The following is a 22171-nucleotide window of genomic DNA, read 5'->3' as shown; positions in this document are numbered from 1 at the left end:
GCACCGGGGTGGCGGTGTCACCGGCTTGGGCCCTCCATCGCTGCTCGCAGCTATATTTATATATATATATATATATATATATATATATATATATATATAAATAAATGTAATATATATATATATATATATATATATATATATATATATATATATATATATCGGACAAGTAATATTCTCTGTCTTGTCACTTTAAAAAATATATATATATATAAAATTCAGAGGCCGATTTTGCAAATAAATCCACATTCAAACCAAAATATCTGACTTCCTGTTGGTCAGAGCTAATGACTGTAAATTAGAAATTTGTCCGGCTCGATGAGACCAATATATGTACTGATTTTTGTAACTGTGGGTAAAAGTAACCCCCCCCCATTTTGTCAAAAGCATTTTGAAAGTGACACAGTTCCTGTTGCCAGTTGGTGGCGCTATAACTTTGACTCACAATAGTTGTATCCATCTGACCGGCCTCTTACCACGAACACACTGCTGAAGTTTCATCAAGATCAGTTAATGTGTGCAGAAGTTATAACACTTCGTGTCTCTCTTTTCTCGCCATAAATTAATTTCCTTGCCACGGCCAAACCGTTCGAGATATCAAAAATCCGTCCGCAATTTAGCATCCTCAATGTCTTGACTTCATGCACACCGAGTTTGGTGGGGATGGGATGAATTTTCTAGGAGGAGTATTTCACATTCCACAGCAAGCGTTTTCCAAACAACCCATAATAGCCGACTTCCTGTTGGGCTGGTGTGAAACTTGACAGAGGGAAAGTTGTTCGGCCCGATGAGATCTATATGTGTACCGAGTTTCATATTAATTCATGCAAGCGTGTTTGATATATGGACCAAGTTTTCAGACCCCATTCAAGGGGGCGCTGTTGAGCCCCCCTGCCACGCCCGTTTCTGAAACTTTTCACATGTCTACTGGCTAATAAATGTGATGTATCTGTCGAGTTTCATCCAATTTCAAGCATGCTAAGAGTCTCAAACGCATCCGAAAAAATATTAAAGTTTGATGCGTTGCCACGGCAACAGTATCTAAGATATCAATAATCCTTTCACAGGTCTACATCTGCCGTGTGTCTACATTATACACATAAAGTTTGAAGCAAATCGGGTAAACATAAGAGGGTTCAAAGAATTTTGAAAGTGACACACTTCCTGCTGCCAGTTGGTGGCGCTATAACTTTGACTCACAATAGTCACATCGATGTGATCGTCCTCTGAAAACGAACACACTGCTGAAGTTTTATCAAGATCAGTTAATGTATGCAGAAGTTATAACACATTTCCTGTTTCTCTTTTCTCGCCATAAATTCGTTTCCTCCCCACGGCCAAACCGTTCGAGATATCAAAAATCCGTCCGCAATTTAGCATCCTCAATGTCTTGTCTTCATGCACACCGAGTTTGGTGGGGATCGGATGAATTCTGTAGGAGGAGTACATTAAATTCCACAGCATGCGTTTTTCAAACAACCCTGAATAGCCGACTTCCTGTTGGGCTGGCGTATAACTTAAGAGTGCGAAAGTTGGTCGGCCCGATGAGATCTATATGTGTGCTGAGTTTCAAATTAATTTATACAAGCTAGTTTGATCTATGGACCAAGTTTTCGGACCCCATTCAAGGGGGCGCTGTTGAGCCCCCCTGCCACGCCCGGATACCAGCTTCAGCCCAGCCCTGATGGCCGCAGGTTCTGACCTATGTGTAAAGTTTCAAGAGTTTTCGAGCATGTTAAGGGCCCCAAAAGCCCCTGAAACCTTGAAAAACAATTCTAAAAGCAAACCTTTCCTAACAGACAAATCCCCCACACCCCACACACACACACAGAGACACGGAGGCAGAGAGAGAGAGAGAGAATTCTCCAAAAAATCACATTCAAACCAAAATATCTGACTTCCTGTTGGTCAGGGCTAATAAGTGTAAATTAGAAAGTTTTCCGGCTCGAGGAGAACAATATACATACCGATTTTTGTGACTTTACGTAAATCTAAGCCCCCATTTTTGACTAAAGGTGGCGCTACTGAGCCCCTCACCATGCCCGTTTCTGAAACTTTGCACATGTCTACTAGGTAATAAATGTAATGTGTCTGTCGAGTTTCATGCAATTTCAAGCATGCTAAGAATCTCAAAAGCATCAAAAAAGAATATTAATGTTTGATGCGTGGCCATGGCAACAGTATTAAAGATATCAAAAATCCTTTCACAGGTCTACATCTGCCGTGTGTCTACATTATACACATAAAATTTGAAGCAAATCGGGTAAAAATAAGAGGGTGATTTCAAAGCATTTTTAAAGTGACACACTTCCTGCTGCCAGTTGGTGGCGCTATAATTTTGACTCACAATAGTCACATCCATGTGATCGGCCTTTTACCACGAACACACTGCTGAAGTTTCATCAAGATCAGTTAATGTATGCAGAAGTTATAACACACTTCCTGTTTTCATTATTCGCCATAAATTTGTTTCCTCGCCATGGCCAAACCGTTCGAGATATCAAAAATCCGTCCGCAATTTAGCATCCTCAATGTCTTGACTTCATGCTGACCGAGTTTGGAGGAGATTGGATGAATTCTCTAGGAGGAGTACATCAAATTCCACAGCATGCGTTTCCAAACAACCCATAATAGCCGACTTCCTGTTGGGCTGGCATAAAACTAAGAGCACGAAAGTTGTTTGGCCCGATGAGATCTATATGTGTACCGAGTTTCATATTATTACATGCAAGTGTGTTTGATTTATGGACAAGTGTTCGGATCCCGTTCCAGGGGGCGCTGTCGAGCCCCCCTGCCACGCCCGGGTACCAGCTTCAGCCCGGCCCTGATGGCCGCGGGTTCTGACCTGTGTGCAAAGTTTCAAGAGTTTTCGAGCATGTTAAGGGCCCCAAAAGTGCCTGAGAAGTAGAAAAAAAAAAATAATAATAATAAAAAATATAGCTGCGAGCAGCGATTACGGGCCCAAGCCGGTGGCACCGCAACCCCGGTGCCTTTAGTTACCTAAAGGCACCGGGGTAGCGGTGCCCCCGGCTTAGGCCCTTCATCGCTGCTCGCAGCTATATTTATATATATATATATATATATATATATATATATATATATATATATATATATATATATATATTTATATATCTTTAAAGTATTTTTATCATGTTGAAAAAGTTTGGTGTGAATAAAATAAACCACTTAGGAGGAGTAGCTAAAAACTCAGAGTCTGAAATATCCAAAAAATCCACATTCAGACCAAAATATCTGACTTCCTGTTGCTCGGAGCTAATGACTGTAAATTAGAAAGTTGTCCGGCTTGATGAGAACAATATAGGTACTGATTTTTGTAACTGTGGGTAAAAGTAACCCCACCACTTTTGTCAAAAACATTTTGAAAGTGACACACTTCCTGCTGCCAGTTGGTGGCGCTATAACTTTGACTCACAATAGTTACATCCATCTGATCAGCCTCTTACCACGAACACACTGCTGAAGTTTCATCAAGATCAGTTAATGTGTGCAGAAGTTATACCACTTCGTGTTTCTCTTTCCTCGCCATAAATTCGTGTCCTCGCCACGGCCAAACCGTTCGAGATATCAAAAATCCGTCCGCAATTTAGCATCCTCAATGTCTTGACTTCATGCTGACCGAGTTTGGAGGTGATTGGATGAATTCTCTAGGAGGAGTACATCAAATTCCACAGCATGCGTTTTTCAAACAACCCATAATAGCCGACTTCCTGTTGGGCGGAGCTAATAACTTAAGAGTGCGGAAGTTGTTCGGCCTGATGAGATCTATATGTGTACCGAGTTTCATATTAATTCATACAAGCGTGTTTGAAATATGGACCAAGTTTTCGGACCCCGTTCAAGGGGGCGCTGTCGAGCCCCCCTGCCACGCCCAGGTACCAGCTTCAGTCCGGCCCTGTTGGCCGCAGGTTCTGACCTGTGTGAAAAGTTTCAAGAGTTTTTGAGCACGTTAAGGGCCGCAAAAGCCCCTGAAACCTTGAAAAACAAAGATTAAATGGAAGAGACAAATCCCCCCCACCCTCTCCACACACACACACACAGAGAGAGAGAGAGAGAGAAAATTCTCCAGAAAATCCACATTCAAACCAAAATATCTGACTTCCTGTTGGTCTGAGCTAATGACAATAAATTAGAAAGTTGTCCGGCCTGATGAGAACAATATACGTACCAAGTTTTGCGATTCTAGGAAAAACTAAGCCCCCATTTTTGGCTAAAGGTGGCGCTACTGAGCCATTCCACCACGCCCATTTCTGAAACTTTGCACATGTCTACTGGATAATAAATGTGATGTGTCTGTCGAGTTTCATGCAATTTCAAGTATGTTAAGAGTCTCAAAAGCTTAAAAAAAGAATATTAAAGTTTGAAGCATTGCCACGGCAACAGTATCTAAGATATCAATAATCCTTTCACAGGTCTACATCTGCCGTGTGTCTACATTATACACATAAAGTTTGAAGCAAATCGGGTAAAAATAAGAGAGTGATTTCAAAGCATTTTGAAAGTGACAAACTTCCTGCTGCCAGTTGGTGGCGCTATAACTTTGACTCACAATAGTCACATCCATGTGATCGGCCTCTTACAACGAACACACTGCTGAAGTTTCATCAAGATCAGTTAATGTATGCAGAAGTTATAACACACTTCCTGTTTCCATTATTCGCCATAAATTCGTTTCCTCGCCACGGCCAAACCGTTCGAGATATCAAAAATCCGTTCGCAATTTAGCATCCTCAATGTCTTGACTTCATGCTGACCGAGTTTGGAGGCGAATGGATGAATTTCCTAGAAGGAGTACATCAAAATCCACAGCATGCGTTTCCAAACAACCCATAATAGCCGACTTCCTGTTGGGCTGGCGTAAAAAGTAAAAGTACGAAAGTTGTTCCGCCCGATGAGATCTATATGTGTACTGAGTTTCATATTATTACATGCAAGCGTGTCTGATTCATGGACCAAGTTTTCGGACTTCGTTCAAGGGGGCGCTGTTGAGCCCCCCTGCCACGCCCGGGTACCAGCTTCAGCCCGGCCCTGATGGCCGCGGGTTCTGACCCGTGTGCAAAGTTTCAAGAGTTTTCGAGCATGTAAAGGGCCCCAAAAGTGCCCGAAAGGTTGACAAAAAAATAATAATAATAAATAATCCTACCGAAAACAATAGGGCCTTCGCCCTTTCAGGGCTTGGGCCCTAATAATCCTAACGAAAACAATAGGGCCTTCGCCCTTTCAGGGCTTGGGCCCTAAAAAGAAAAAGAAAAATAATCCTACCGGAAACAATAGGGCCTTCGCCCTTTCAGGGCTTGGGCCCTAATAATAATAATAATAAATATAGCTGCGAGCAGCGATTACGGGCCCAAGCCGGTGGCACCGCAACCCCGATGCCTTTAGTTACCTAAAGGCACCGGGGTGGCGGTGCCGCCGGCTTGGGCCCTCCATCGCTGCTCGCAGCTATATTTATATATATATATATATATATATATATATATATATATATATATATATATACAGTATATATATAACAAAAGATATATACATTATATATATATCAGACAAGTAATATTCTCTGTCTTGTCACTTCACAAAAAAATGGTACAAATTGTACTACTGACTATTTAAACAAAGCAGTGTAATTTTGATAAGTTAGGTTGACTATTTTATAATTATATTTTATTAGGGCTATAATGAACAGGCTGCGATGTCAAGATTGCAATGCTGGTGTGTGTGTGTGTGTGTGTGTGTGTCGTGGGCGTGATTGAACAGTGGAGACATAAAAATATACTTTATGGTGCTAACTTTAAAATTGAAATAAAATGCTCACGGCTGCACGGGAATTCATTCCTACTTCCATAGGAATTCATTGAAAAAGCTCGCTCTGCTCCCAACCATAATCAATGTCAGTGCGGACGAACATATTTTACTTTCGTTTTTAAGTTAGCGATTCAAAAGCCCCCAGCAGTGTCACACGTCGATTAACCGGTGGGAAATTTTTTATCACAGTCACATCCCTAATATATTTATATATAAATACAATAGGCCTACCTGAAAGAGAATTTTACTTGCCCGACCAGAGTATATCCTGATTAGAACGTCAATAACAAAAAAATAACTTGGGAATCACTAAAACGAGAGATTATTCTAATTTCATTGCATTCATTTTAAGTTGCAATCAGCAGTTAATAATAAATGTATTACTGATCAATGGTAACAAGGTTGCACTGCTGAGGCTCATGCAGCTTCTCCAGGAGAATTGTAAACAAATGAGCGCAGCACACAAAAAAGCAACCCAGTTAACAACATACTGACTATAAAAATTACAAATATGGAGTTTTTATATATTTTATAACATATGATAGAGTTAAGCAACCTCACTTGACGAGTAGGCAACTATTTCCTGAATACAATCACGATTGAAACTGTGACATTGATTTCATACAACAGGTTAATAAACAGTTACAATTAAGTCACTTACACTTTAGATGCAATATTGACTGTTTTTGTTCTGTTTCAGCAGCAAAAATAGTTAAAGATCACAGCAGAACCATCGCGCATCTCACAGCAACTTGTTTTCTCATTACTGAATGATTCAGCATTTTGAACGAATCGGTTGACTCAAAGATTCAATGACCAATCCATAAACATCTGTCTCAATCATGAATGACTCAGTCATTCGAACGAATCGTTTGAACGAATTAATTAATGACTCGCTCATTAAGACGATCGCCTGGCGACACCTAATGGCGGTTTAGTGTTATGTTTAAAAGTATCATTCTTTCCAACGTGTGTGCACCATTATCAATGTCTGTGCGGACGTCTTTACTTTCACTTTTATATTAGCGATTTAAAAGCACCCGCTCGTGTCACACATCGATTAACCAATGGGAAAATATCCTCACAGTCATATACCTAATAAATTTATATTTAAATACAATAGGCCTACCTAGTAAAACGTTTTATATACTATTTTGATATCCTTTTGGACACAAGAGGGCAGTATAGCCCTATGTTTGCTTTTTTTGTTGAACCAAATAGCACTAAATAGCCTGTTCATAACTTTTTCATACTTCTTGAATTGCAAAAACAGAATAAAATGGGTTTGGTTCTAATATTTGTATAATTTTATATAAAAATAAATGGTGCATAATTACATTTTTAGAAGTTATGAGATGTTTCCTGCTTCCTTTTTGACATTAATTTAATCCCTCGCCATAGCAAAACCGTTTGAGATATTCAATATCCGTTCACAATTTAGCATCTTTAATGTATTTTCATCATGTTGAAAAAGTTTGGTAGGAATAAAATAAATATTTTAAGAGGAGTGGCTAAAAATTCAGAGGCTGATTTTGCAAAAAAATCCACATTCAGACCAAAATATCTGACTTCCTCATGGCCGGAGCTAATGAATGTAAATTAGAAAGTTGTCCGGCTTGATGAGAACAATATACAAACTTTTTTTTTTTTTTACTGTAGTTAAAACTAACCCCCCCACTTTTGTCAAAAGCATGTTGAAAGTGACACACTTCCTGCTGCCAGTTGGTGGCGCTATAACTTTGACTCACAATAGTTACATCCATCTGATCGGCCTCTTACCACGAACACACTGGTGAAGTTTCATCAAGATCAGTTAATGTATGCAGAAGTTATACCACTTCGTGTTTCTCTTTTCTCGCCATAAATTCGTTTCCTCGCCACGGCCAAACCGTTCGAGATATCAAAAATCCGTCCGCAATTTAGCATCCTCAATGTCTTGACTTCATGCACACCGAGTTTGGTGGGGATTGGATGAATTCTCTAGGAGGAGTACTTCGCATTCCACAGCGAGCGTTTTCCAAACAACCCATAATAGCCGACTTCCTGTTGGGCTGGCGTAAAACTTGACCTGGGGAAAGTTGTTCGGCACGATGAGATCTATATGTGTACCGAGTTTCATATTAATTCATGCAAGCGTGTTTGATATATGGACCAAGTTTTAGAACCCTGTTCAAGGGGGCGCTGTTGAGCCCCCCAGCCACGCCCGGGTACCAGCTTCTGCCCGTCCCTGATGGCAGGGGGTTCTGACTTGTGTGCAAAGTTTCAAGAGTTTTTGAGCACGTTAAGGACCCCAAAAGCCCCTGAAACCTTGATTAACAATATAAAAGCAATAGTCAAATCCCCCCTCCCCTCACACACACAGAGACACAGAGAGAGGGAGAGAAAATTCTTTAGAAAATCCACATTCAAACCAAAATATCTCTCTTCCTGTTGGTCGGAGATAGTTAATGTCAATTAGAAAGTTGTCCGTCTTGATGAGAACAATACACATACCAAGTTTTGTTGCTGTTGATAAAACTAACCCCCCCACTTATGACTAAAGGTGGCGCTACTGAGCCCCTCACCACGCCCGTTTCTGAAACTTTGCACATGTCTACGGGCTAATAAATGTGATGTGTCTGTCGAGTTTCATCCAATTTCAAGTATGTTAAGAGTCTCAAAAGCATCAAAAAAGAATATTAAAGTTTGATGCGTTGCCACGGCAACAGTATCTAAGATATCTATAATCCTTTCACAGGTCTACATCTGCCGTGTGTTTACATTATACACATAAAGTTTGAAGCAAATCGGGTAAAAATAAGAGGGTGATTTCAAAGCATTTTGAAAGTGACACACTTCCTGCTGCCAGTTGGTGGCGCTATAATTTTGACTCACAATAGTCACATCCATGTGATCGGCCTTTTACCACGAACACACTGCTGAAGTTTCATCAAGATCAGTTAATGTATGCAGGAGTTATAACACACTTCCTGTTTTCATTATTCGCCATAAATTCGTTTCCTCGCCACGGCCAAACCGTTCGAGATATCAAAAATCCGTCCGCAATTTAGCATCCTCAATGTCTTGACTTCATGCTGACCGAGTTTGCAGGCGATTGGATCAATTCCCTAGGAGGAGTACATTAAATTCCACAGCATGCGTTTCCAAACAACCCATAATAGCCGACTTCCTGTTGGGCTGGCGTAAAACTTAGAGCACGAAAGTTGTTCGGCCCGATGAGATCTATATGTGTTCTGAGTTTCATATTATTACATGCAAGTGTGTTTGATTTATGGACAAGTGTTCGGATCCCGTTCCAGGGGGCGCTGTCGAGCCCCCCTGCCACGCCCGGGTACCAGCTTCAGCCCGGCCCTGATGGCCGCGGGTTCTGACCCGTGTGCAAAGTTTCAAGAGTTTTCGAGCATGTTAAGGGCCCCAAAAGTGCCCGGAACCTTGACAAAATAATAATAATAATAATAATAATAATAATAATAATAATAATCCTACCGAAAACAATAGGGCCTTCGCCCTTTCAGGGCTTGGGCCCTAATAAACAGAGCAATTCCAAGAGGGTCCTCACACCATCGGTGCTCGGGCCCTAATAATAAACGGAGCAAAAACAATAGGGTCCTCTCACCATCGGTGCTCGGGCCCTAATAAACAGAGCAATTCCAAGAGGGTCCTCACACCATCGGTGCTCGGGCCCTAATAAATAATCCTACCGAAAACAATAGGGCCTTCGCCCTTTCAGGGCTTGGGCCCTAATAATCCTACCGGAAACAATAGGGCCTTCGCCCTTTCAGGGCTTGGGCCCTAATAAAAATAATCCTAACGAAAACAATAGGGCCTTCACCCTTTCAGGGCTTGGGCCCTAATAACCTATAGCAGCCTATAAATCTTTCAAACAGATCACTTCAGTAACAACTACTAGAAAAAATAATAATGTTGATTGTCATATGTTACTTCAAATGTTTCCATTCGTTACGATGATATAATATGAAAAATTCAAATGCACAGCGCGCTCCAAAATAGGTTACATTCAAACGCAGAGCGCGCTCCAAAATATGATACATTCAATTGCAGATTGCGCTCCAAAATAAGTTACGTTCAAACCCAGAGCGCGCTCCAAAATATGAAACATTCAAATGCTGAGCACGCTCCAAAATCCAAGATAAGATACATTCAAACGCTGAATGTATCATATTTTGGAGCGCGCTCTGCGTTTGAATGTTTCATATTTTGGAGCACGCTCCAAAATATGTTGCATTCAATTGCAGATTGCGCTCCAAAATAAGTTACTTTCAAACCCAGAGCGCGCTCCAAAATATGAAACATTCAAATGCTGAGCACGCTCCAAAATCCAAAATAAGATACATTCAAACGCTGAGCCAAAATATGATACATTCAAACGCTGAGCCAAAATATGATACATTCAAACGCTGAGCGCGCTCCAAAATATGAAACATTCAAACGCAGAGCGCGCTCCAAAATATGATACATTCAAACGCACAGCGCGCTCCAAAATATGAAACATTATGGTTACTATATTATACATATCTACGTTTGAGCAGATATCCACAAACAGTAAACACGGCTCTAAATATTATAATATTCACCATATATCTAGCAACAGTTCAACTGCAATGTGAAGTTTATGCAACAATAATATTCAACTAATATAATTAAGAATTTATTACCTTACATCTTTCTTGTCTTCAAATCGCATTCTTCTTCTTCTGAGGTAAATCCAGTGTAAGCTCACGGTGTGTCAAACTCGACGAAAAGCAGAGACTTGTGAAGTTTTTTGGTGCTTTGTTTTTGAGGTAACGAGCGCGTTCGCGTTCCATGTGGAGATTTGCATGTGAATCTCTTTTGCGCGCGTGGGCGTGGTCGAATTAAAAATAATGAGCAAGCGTTTGAGAAGCTGGACATCTTGTTGGTTTTATACAAATTACTTAAACAGAGAATATTTGTTTTCAGTTTGAATCCGATGATTTAAAAGTACACACTTAAATGTTTATAAAGATATATGGCTCATAAATGTGTGACAAGTATTCGCTGAGTTTTGTTTCAGTTTATAGACGTGCTCAAGAAAAAAAAGTTAACCGCGACGGAGAGGCAGAAAGCACACCCTGTTTATTTTCTTTATTTTACAAAAGCACAATGTTTTGATTTGATTGTAAGTGGACACATATATAAAAGTAGACATCTCACAGATTCCTTTTTCATATTTCTTTTTTTTTTGTATAACCATAAATGACTGAGTAATTTAAGTTTATTGTGCTACAATGTGAAGAAAATCCAGCAAAACGCGCCCGCGCGTTTGCCGACCTCAGAGGGTTAATCGAGTAACTCGATTAATCGTTTCAGCCATAATTCCTTTTATCTCTAATGAAAATAATGTCAAAGTCAGTTAGAATAATCAAATGTAACAATTTATTGTCAGGTAAATGTATCATGCCAATTTCGTAATCAATTCAAAGATAATCGATACAAAACATCAAATGCTCTGGAATAAAGAGAAGAGATGCAAACCCAACATTAAGATACATGATGCTATGAGTTCACTCTTAGCATCATGGGTCAACTTGAGTTACAAAAAGGCCCAGAGCCCTTTGCTGCATTCCATTATATAGACAGAACCTCTTTCACATGGAAACATGTGTCAACAATGGAAATTTGCATTCAGAGGTTACACCTTTTGGGCGTATGAGACCATTTGCCAGGAGACCACCTTCCTTTGTGTGTCAGCTATCTCTAAACTCCTAAAAACCTTATTACTTTTTGTTTTACCTATTTGGAAATGAGACCTTTGTACCAGTCGCACTGATACATTTCAAATGATACCAAACATTTATAAAACAGGATGATATTTGTTAACATTTAAACCATGTATTTTCTTGGGTGAATTCAGGTGATCTGAGTATGAGAGAGAGAGGGGGTGAGGGATGAGGGAATGAAATGTAGATTAGGATGACTCGGAGGTGAGACTTTTGTCTCAAATGGTGAGTTCAAATGGTAATTTCCAGCAAGATCCTGTCTTCTCAGGGTCTGGTCGCTCCTTAACCAGACTGTCCGGCATTTTCTAATTTCTCAAGTCTTACACTCCGGAGCGACTTATAGTCCGGAAAATACGGTAACTCCGATTGTATTCGTCTGAAAGAAGAATGTCATATACACAGAGGATGACTTGAGGGTGTGAAAATCATGGGCTAATTTTATTATTGCTTTATTTATTTAGAAACAGAAGTATTTAAAAATGAGTTGTTTTTTTGTTTTTTACAGCAAAGCATAACGCTCCCAAGATGCTGTAACGGAGCTGCCAACATTGTAAACTCCTAACGCGTGCATGAAATATTCAAAGCACCGCAATTTCTACATCCGTTTGCAGTATAACTAAATTGTATTTATAAAATCATTTTAATTACATTGGTAATAATGTTTGTGATTTTTGATTAGGCCTATTTAAATTAATATTCAGAAACAGGTGCAGTTACTTAAACCATTTTTTTCTGATTAACTTTTAGACTGCAGACCAAAATAAAATAGGCCTACTTGATAATATTATTTTTAAAATGGGAGATATCTCTGCTATTCCAAATTAATAAGGTACAGTTTAATTGTTTTTATCTGCAGAACAAAGAAATCCAGAAAAAATAGGCTATACTTTTTCTTTTTACAAAAGTAGAGATAAATGATGTTTGACAGGGAACGCATCTCAAAGTCGGATACACAGACACATGTTGCCATTAGAGTAGGGATGGGACGGTATGAAAATTTCATATCACGATAATAGTGACCAAAATTATTGTGATTATCAATATAATCACGGTTTTGTTAAAACGAGATGAAAATGTTCAAAAATAACGATGCTCACACTGAAAACATTTCAACAAGTTTTATATTTGAAAATCAACAAAACATGCAGCTCTATGCACTTTTTTAAGCAAGATTCTATTCTGTGGCATTTCCTTCCTTATAATGACGGTCGTCAATAGCAACGCACTATAACGGCGCACATCCATGTGTGACAACGGACGCGCTCTCTCGTTTCATTAAATACAACTTGCCGTCTTGCGTCTCCGTTTTTGATTGTATTGAAAATGAAATAAGAGTTGATTTATTATTTACAGAGTTTGATAATATTGTTGTGATCATCTTGTCTGGACTATTGTTTTGTACGCTGTAATTTATGTAAAGTTTATGTAATTATAAACGGGTAAGATTTAAAACATTAATCTCAATTTTAAAAAAAATCGTTGTAATAAGTGTACAATGAATATCACAATGAATGTTCGAATGTTCGTTCGTCTTTGGCTCAAAGCCACTTGCTGCAAACCTTTCTTCGCGGAAGCTTCACGTTTATTTCAAGTGAGTAAGATAAAATATTTTAACTCAAAACAACATTTTGTGCCCAATTACTTCCCAGACGTAGTTTTGTTATTGAGGTCAAAGTTAACTTGCCTTGCATTCGCTATACAACATTGGGTGATGGTCACACAAGACTCGGCAGATCTGAAGTGTTTCTATTGCAGCGACTTTTTTGTGCATGTTCTGCTGACAGGGTGACCATCCTTGATTAAGTTTCCCTCAGGACTTTTGTAAAAGCTAAAATATGACCACACCTCAGATTTGGTCCTCTTAAAAGGCTGCAAAATATCCCGAGCACGGTCACTACCTTCCTTCCGCCATTCCTTCTCGAATAAAAAAAAAAACATTGCGCGATGCGCCTGCGTCAGAGCTGTTGCTGGCTGGACAGGATTTACAGTGAGTTATTAAAATCGCGATAATCAAACACGGTTTTAATGATAATTAAATTTTAAACGATAATACTAACCGTCGGTACATTTTATCGTGGTTTATAGTGAAACTGGTTATCGTCCCATCCCTATGTTAGTGTAGTCAGCACCAAACAATAGGCAAATAAAATTAGCCTAGGCCTTAAAATTACAAAAGTTCAGTGAGTGATTTTCTTTTTCTTTTGTTCTTTGTTCAACATTAATGGTGGCAGCAAGTATAGGCTGTCAATGCACGGATTCAATAGGCTTACTGTTTTTCTTTTTCAACCGTTTAAGACAAAACCGGCTGTATACGGGGATATTTTGACACAATTTTGCATGTATTTGTCCGTGCACCATATAAGAGGCGTCTTGCGCTTAAGGAATGCTATCAAGAAGAATCGATTTTCTATTTCTAACCCTACTAACTACTAGACTATAGAAAATATTTCATTCATGCTATTGCATGTGAATAAAATACAATGTGTATGGTAACTATGGGGCTATGTAAAATATATTTGTCATTTTTTCCCAATATTGACGATTATTGTCTGGAAACTGACTGTTACAGTATAATCAACATTACGATACTTGCGAGACATCGTCGATATATATGATTATACGCTTGGTCATACTTTAAGATGGGATTTGTTGGCGAAATTAAAGTGACGAGGACATCAATGAATATTCTGGTGTTTCAATTTATTTTGTAGAATTGTTTAAAGTTATCTGGATAACCGCCAGGTAGGGATGTCACGGTAGGGGTGGGCGATATGACCTAAAATTAATATCACGGTATTTTTCATCTTTTGAACGGTGACGGTATAATATCACGGTATAACTTTTTTTTTTCACCAATAAAGAAATTTTCATTGATTTACTCCTTGATATTTATTCCTTTATAAGCAGTTATATATTACTGTATTCTAAATATAATTAGCCTATGTTTTATCCACAACTTTAAATGCTTTAATTTAGGCTATTTTGTAACAGCGCCACAGTTTAGCGCACCACGTAGAACACTCGGGAACCGCACCTGTGGCTGGCTGCACTGCTGCTTCGTGCTCAGTAAGGAATATAGGTAGTAATCTCTATGTGTCTGTCTGTCCGTTTGCATTTTGATTATTTCGAGAACCGTTCATCCAATCGACTTCACAAGGGAGTGCAGTGTCGCATTTGGTGCAATATAGACAGACACGCGAGACGCGACACGTTCAGAATTAATAGTAAACTACAGAACAGCGCGAGCGGGAAGCGGCGCACCTCACGCGAGCAGGGCGGCTATATTCTCCGAGAACGGACACTGCACTAGTGATATAAAACGCACACAGTCTGTTAATTAAGCAATACTTTTAAGGTAGTCTAATATTTTTCTGACTAACAAATTACTGACACAGTAAAGGGTAGATTTAAATAAAGAAAAACGAAATTTAAATAAAGAAAAACGAAATTTAAATAAAGAAAAAAACGAAATTTAAATACAGAAAAAATTAAATTTAAATAAAGAAAAACGAAATTTAAATAAAGAAAAACGAAATTTAAATAGGCCTAAAGAAAAACTAAATTTAAATAAAGAAAAAACGAAATTTAAATAAAGAAAAACGAAATTTAAATAAAGAAAAAAACGAAATTTAAATACAGAAAAAATGAAATTTAAATAAAGAAAAACGGAATTTAAATAAAGAAAAACGAAATTTAAATAAAGAAAAAACAAAATTTAAATAAAGAAAAACGAAATTTAAATAAAGAAAAAACGAAATTAAGTTTGCCTAAATTAAAAACGAGATTAATTTAGATTGATAATAACGGGTAAAAAGTCTAATACATTTTGTTTATTCTATTTTCCACAATGTCAAAGCAACAGCAGCAATACAAGCTCAGGCATGCACTTCGGTTCATACAAACTCCGCTGTTCTGCGCTCTAGCCAGAGAACACTCTTGTTGCAGGAACACTCAGGCGTCGGTTCTATTTCTAGCATGCACGCGTTTTCCGCGTGGCTCGAGCCGCGCCTGAGACGCGCGTCTCACGCAGGCAGTGTGCAAACTCCAACCTTTTAACATGGGAGCCGAAATAAAAACAGACACCCAACGCAGCTGAGACTCTCACGCCAGCAGCCAGTGTGTCGCCGGCCTTATTCAAGCGCGAATGAGAACCGTTTCGCGGGGGATCCCAGGTGTCAATAAAACAAAAACAAAAACGTTTTTTTCGTTGTTGTTTTATAAATGCTCTGACAATTGTTTAATAAATGTTCAATCAAAATGCAAAACATCGCGTCTTTTTTTTATTTTTATTTTTTATTTTTATTTTTTTTAGTCGACTAATCGTTGTGCAGGACAGGACTTTGGTCGACTAAGCATTTCTTTGGTTGACTACAGCCCTAATGTAAATGCAGCCGTTCAAGGAACATAATTGATTTATTACGGTATTGACGGTATTAGAAAATCCATGTCGTGGCGCAATGTCACACCGGTGATGACTATGACACCGGTGTACCGCCCACCCCTATGTCACGGTGAGGATATTTTTACACTAGTAAAAATAAACCGGTATTACTGATAACACATATGTGTATAGGGAGCAGTGGTACTGACCGCACATTTTACTAGATAAGATATTTGTCAATGGCTGCATTTACACTTGGTCGCAATTAACATGCAACCTGTATCTGGATGTTGTCCACATTCACATTGAAAAGACAAGTGACTTCTGATCGGGATGTTATCCGATCAGCGTGTCCAGGTTCGGAGGTAGTCGAGGACGAATTGGATCTCAGTGTAACGTAAACGCAATCTAGCCATCGTGTCTGCATTCACAGGTGGACGTCACACAAAACCCCACCCACTGTCAGTATTCCCCTTCCTCTCTCCGGAACTGAGAGCTGTGTGGTTTTGCGATACAGTCGAGTGTGAAGTACATCGCAAATATACTGAAATGTTTGCCTTCGCACCCGAAAGTTGCAGAACCGTTCATTTTCTGTAAAGAACGCACATTTTTCCCACCACAGCTGGCAACGTTCTCGGACCCATACGTTTCTCTGTACCATTACCGTTTCCTTAGCCTGACTTCGTCATACTCGTATTCTAGGCAGAATGTGAGTCTGATACTGCTCCATAGGGCCTTGATTATGAGGCGTGTCTTAACCGAACCAGGAAAAAAAAAAAAACTCTGACAACTTAGTTGTCAACAGAGCTCAACTGCACGCATGCTGGAAGAAGTAGTAAAGTAATGAGTGTAAACGATCTTTGCCGTTGTTGTAAAAAGAATTTAAGAACTTACAAGCACGAATAGCATTTTCGAGAGAAATACAAAAGGTGTATGTATATACGAACAAGTTCTCCGCTTAGGATTAGATCTCGACAATAAAGCAAATTGTCCAAAGTAACCACAGTGATTTCCACCTGCTGTGATGTCATGTGCATACTAGTATTGTCAAAAATATAGATGTTTTTGATATGTATCAATACTGAAATATCTGAAACGGTTCCAATACTGCTTTTCTTAACCCTCTGGAGTCTGGGGTGTTTTTGGGGTCCTTGAGATGTTCTGACATGCCCTGACATTTGTGCTTTTTTCAGTTGCTTATAAACATATCAATGGCAAAAAAAATTACACTCTATTTAGCACAAACAGGACTACCATAATATGTGAGCCACATGTATGTACATGTTTTCATTTTTGAGAGAATAATGTTTATGCATGGTTATTGAAAAAACTAAAAATGAAAGTTTCTGAAATAAGGCCACAAAACACATACTAAATATGTGTCAATAAGACTTTTGACTAATGGATGTCCTCGCCTAGAGTTTTTTCTTCAAAATGATGTGAAAATCATCCAGCCTAATCATTCACATAAAACGATACATTGATTTAAGTTTTGCGAAACACTTTTAGTTTGGAAAGCCAATATGCGGATGGGGCGTAAACGATCATGCATATTCAGTAGTTCACACCTGATTAGACAATGCCCCTGCATACTTAATGAGCCATTCATTCAGGTGTGTCACCTATAGCTAACTTAAATATACAAGCTTCATAAAAATGATCATTCTAGAAGAAAATTTCAGATGGCATTTAGAGGCTTTTGCATCTGAACTCTTCATATATATATATATATATATATATACACACACACACACATATATATATATATATATATATATATACACTACCAAATTGGTTCACAGTTGGAGGCAGCGCAATTTTTTTTTTTTTTCACAAATTGTGCTTGCAAATTGTATAATATCCAAGGTAAACATGTCTAGTAATTGTGCAGTTAATTCTCATACTGTATTTTCAGTTTTGGAATATTTATCCTCTCCCCAAATTTGTCACTAATAAAACACAATACAAATTATTTAAAGAAAAAAATTATATTTACTTGTTTACATCTACCTTATAAATATATATTTTTTATTAAAAAGGTTACAATTACAACAATTCAAGTGTAATCTTTCTTTTTAAAAACTAAAGTATACAAAACGTATTATTTGATGACTTTATTTTTGATAATTTTTGATATTTTTCCTCATCTCAGTATAGCAATAGAGTTTGCTAAAAGCTGTTCATTCAATACAGCAGTATTTGAAAATCGATAATATTTTGTAAAATTACATTTATATTTGCATTTATGTCAAAACCTAGACACTTTATTTCAACATATTTCAGTAGATTTTACTCATCTCAGTATAGCAATACAGTTTGCTAAAACATCATCATTCATTCACACACGCGATTTAAATTTAAACTCTTTTTGTGAGCTGTGGTAAACAGCGCGCATCTCTGCCGTTCATTCATTCATAAACCCGATTCACGTGAGAAGGAAAAAAACTTACTACACCATTACTCAGCTCGCTCCTCGATATACCCGCACTTCTGAGGGACATTTTCCATTATTATTATTCCTCACAGCGCTGTGAGACGGTGTAAACAAGTAGGCTACAATGATCTGATTCAACTTGTTTTCTCGAGCTGATATGAGGGCGTTCACAGTTTGCATGGATTGCCTCAGCCATTTGCGTTTGAATAGCGCGCGCTCTCCGAGGGCGGAGTCACATTACAAGTAATTAGATGAGATGAGAACGACTGACATCTCGCTCTTTTCTTACAGATTACATGAACTGAGAATATTTGTTTTTTATATAAATTACTTCATTTACAAGAAGAGAATTCAAGCTTCATGCCTGTGTGTCTGTATGCCTGTTTGACTGAGTATTCGCTGAGTTACAGTTCATTTTCGGACGCGTTTCAGAATGGACTACACGGACAGAGAGAAGGCAGAACTCGCTTCGTGTTTATTTTTCTTTATTTGGCAAAAAGCACAACACTTTGTTTTTATTGTGAGTATACACAAAAATAATACACATTTAACAGAATCGATTGATGTATGAAACTCCTATGGAAAATCAAAGTCAACAGAGTATTTATGAGTTTCTTTTACACTGATAAAAAAAAAGCGTGCTGGTATCGCCGGCGATACCGTCGACCTCAGGGGGTTAAATACAAGAGACCAGTTGCACATTCTCACGCTCTCTTCTGTCCGACGGCGAATTGTCACATACCTGCCTCCTGTCACTCACTTGTCTCATTTGCTCCAGTTGAATAGTGCTTGTATTGCGCACAATTTTACTCATTCCCGCAGGTTTCGTGCTAACACCAAATGCGCGTGGACCACTGTTCTATATAAGGTTCCATAATCTCATAAAGCTGCCTCAAACAGATTGTGAGTACCAAATTGACTTCTTTTTCGTGGCTTATTGTGCTTAAATGGTCAAATATATATAAAAAAAAATTCTAAATGCCTGTCTTGACAAGTATTCCGGTAAATGCAGTCAGTTTTAGAAAGTAAATAGTAAAGAGAAAACGCACGTTGTGTATTAATATATTGGATCCGTGCATAATCTCTTAAAGTGACAACAGCCTAATAAACCTGCTGCTGCCTGTCACGTTAATCAAAGAAGACCAATATGTATCAATATATATACTTGAAGAAACCGAAGTATCTAAACCAATATATAGTTGAGGAAACCAATATATACAAACTACGGGTGTCGCAATACACCGGTGTTGACGATAATCGTGATATTCAAAGCATGAAATATCGACATCGTGTTAATGTAGAGTGTGACAATATACCGGTATTGGCGATAACCACAATGTTTAAAATGAATAGGACTCTTATGATAACATGACACGTAAATACTCCAGTGCCAGTACCTGGTTGACCTCTCAGGTGGCTGTATTGCACTTGCGGACACCTATCAAATAAGAAGACGACGCAGCGCTCGCCCGCGCAGCTAGAGTGAAACACTCTGTCCACACCTGAAAAAAGTAAGCTCGCCAGTATGGAGTTCTTCGGCTTCAAAGAAAACAGCAACTTAAAGGGGGTCGCACACCGGACGAGAAGCGCAGCACCACGTCTTTAAAATTCAAACACATTATTCTCTGAGTGTACACACAATGACGGTGCCATTCGGCGTCTGTCCGCGGCGCCCAGCAACGGCTCAGGACCTTGTTCAAAATCCTGCTGCGACACAGAGCGCCATTTACATAGTTTTACATTATATTTGTCTCAAATCATCGTAAATGACTTCACCCTGTGCTGCAATATACATTTAATTTTACATTCATTTACAGAAATCAGCTGCTCGAATGAAAATTGCTGATGTTATCGGATTTTCAGGTGATATTCTCAATTCATTCAGTTAACGGATTCTCTGAGGTAAAGTGTTCAGATCACAGACTCAGTAACTATTGTATTTAATTGTACAGTATAATCATAACATAGTACAGACATTAACTTAATTTCATAATGTCCTTAAACATAAGAATATTGCTGGCTATAAACTGAGAAAGTGCGCGTCCGGTGTGCGATACCTCGAGTTGTCCTACACGCGACGCAACGCTGTAGAATATGTAGCCATCAACCTTTTTACCCATCTCCGTGTCCATCACCATGCGGATTACGCCATTTTACAGAGAGTAAATTGCTATTATTTTTCTAGTCCTGGAATGAGAAACGTGACATTAACTTGTTAACAGGGGGTTTCTGTGTTCATATATTTAATAAAGGGTGATTATTAAGAACCCCGTTTTATTTACTCATCTTATTTTTGTATTTGCACTTGATTTTTTTTATTCAAATCTGCTATCTGCATGACTTTTCAGTTCTTCAGGAAACCTTCAGACAGTGTTTCGCTTCAGTTTGAAACCAGATAAACTTCACATGCTTGTCTTCCTTCACAAATTTGCCATAGATTATGCAAGAAGTAAAAATGCATGTGCCTTGCGTTTATCAGTATCCTAATTTTTGTTGAGTAAAAAAGAAAAACTATATAGACAAAGTAAAAATGAATTTGACTGATAACTACCCCCCCCCCCCCCATAGATTCTATAGATATTGCGATATATCGATATTGTGAATTCTTTTGGCCACAATAACCGTGGTGTGAAAAATCTAACATCGTGACAGCCCTAATACAAACCAATGTATAACTGTAGAAACCAATATATACTTGAGCCAACCAGTGTATCTAAACCAATATAAAGTTGAACAAGCCAAGGTATACCTGAGCCAACCAATGTATCTAACCAAAATATACTTGAAGAACACAATATATATAAAAAACAATGTATAACTGAAGAAACCAATATATACTTGAGGAAACCGGTGTATCTAAACCAATATATAGATTGTATAGTCTATTGTGTCATAGACTACAGGGTAGGGTGGCCCTTAAGTGTATGATTTGTTTTTTCTTTTTTTTTTCTTTTTTCTGCAGCCTGCCCCGCCAGAGTTGTTCCATTTATGCTAAAAACACCCCAGAAAAAAAATGGGGCAAAATATTAATATTTAGGGGTAGCTCAAGCACATCAAAGTTTTCTGTTTTTGTAGGCAATTCTACAAGTCAGCAAAATTCTTCATTCTAAAACGTTTAGCATTGAGCATTGTATTCAATACTATACACAGTTTGCAGAATGCATCAAATCACGTAGCCTATTACTTGATCACAGTTCAGTGTGAGTACAATATTAATTATTTAACTAAATATATCTTACACAACATACATTTGACTATTGTAAGATAACTGATGATACGCATCTTTTCACAGTTTGCACAGTTCAAAGTCAGTAGTTCAGAGTTTCTTAACACCAAGCATTTCTGTGAAAGTGTTCCGTTGAGTCTTTGTTTGGCGATTCTTGTTCTTTTTCAACCCCTTCCAGTCACAAAATAATTGCTAGAGTTTTTTAATGGAGTCCTGTCGATGCTTGACCGGAATTCTTGCCCGGAACCAAAATTCTTCCACTCTCTGTATGGTATTGTTTGCTGCTGCTCGAATATTCTCTTTCAGAACATTGTGACGATGTAAAAAATGGCTGAGAACGATGGTTCCTGTGGGTAGCTTAGTCCCTTCAATTCCTTCCACATGGCTAATAAGATAATCTTGCGAGCGCGTAGCAACTGTCCCTCCCGTCGCCATTGGGCTCTGCTGCTTGCGAAGTGCTGAAGTGCAGACGACCGCAAATCACAGCCAGTAATGACAAATACTTGAAATAAGTCACAAAAGTGGCAAAATAACACAATTTATGCTTCTGCAAG

This window comes from Abramis brama, assembly GCF_963993115.1.
Source record: "Abramis brama genome assembly, chromosome: 12".
NCBI classification, from domain to species: Eukaryota; Metazoa; Chordata; class Actinopteri; order Cypriniformes; family Leuciscidae; genus Abramis; species Abramis brama.
This window is presented reverse-complemented; position numbering follows the sequence as displayed.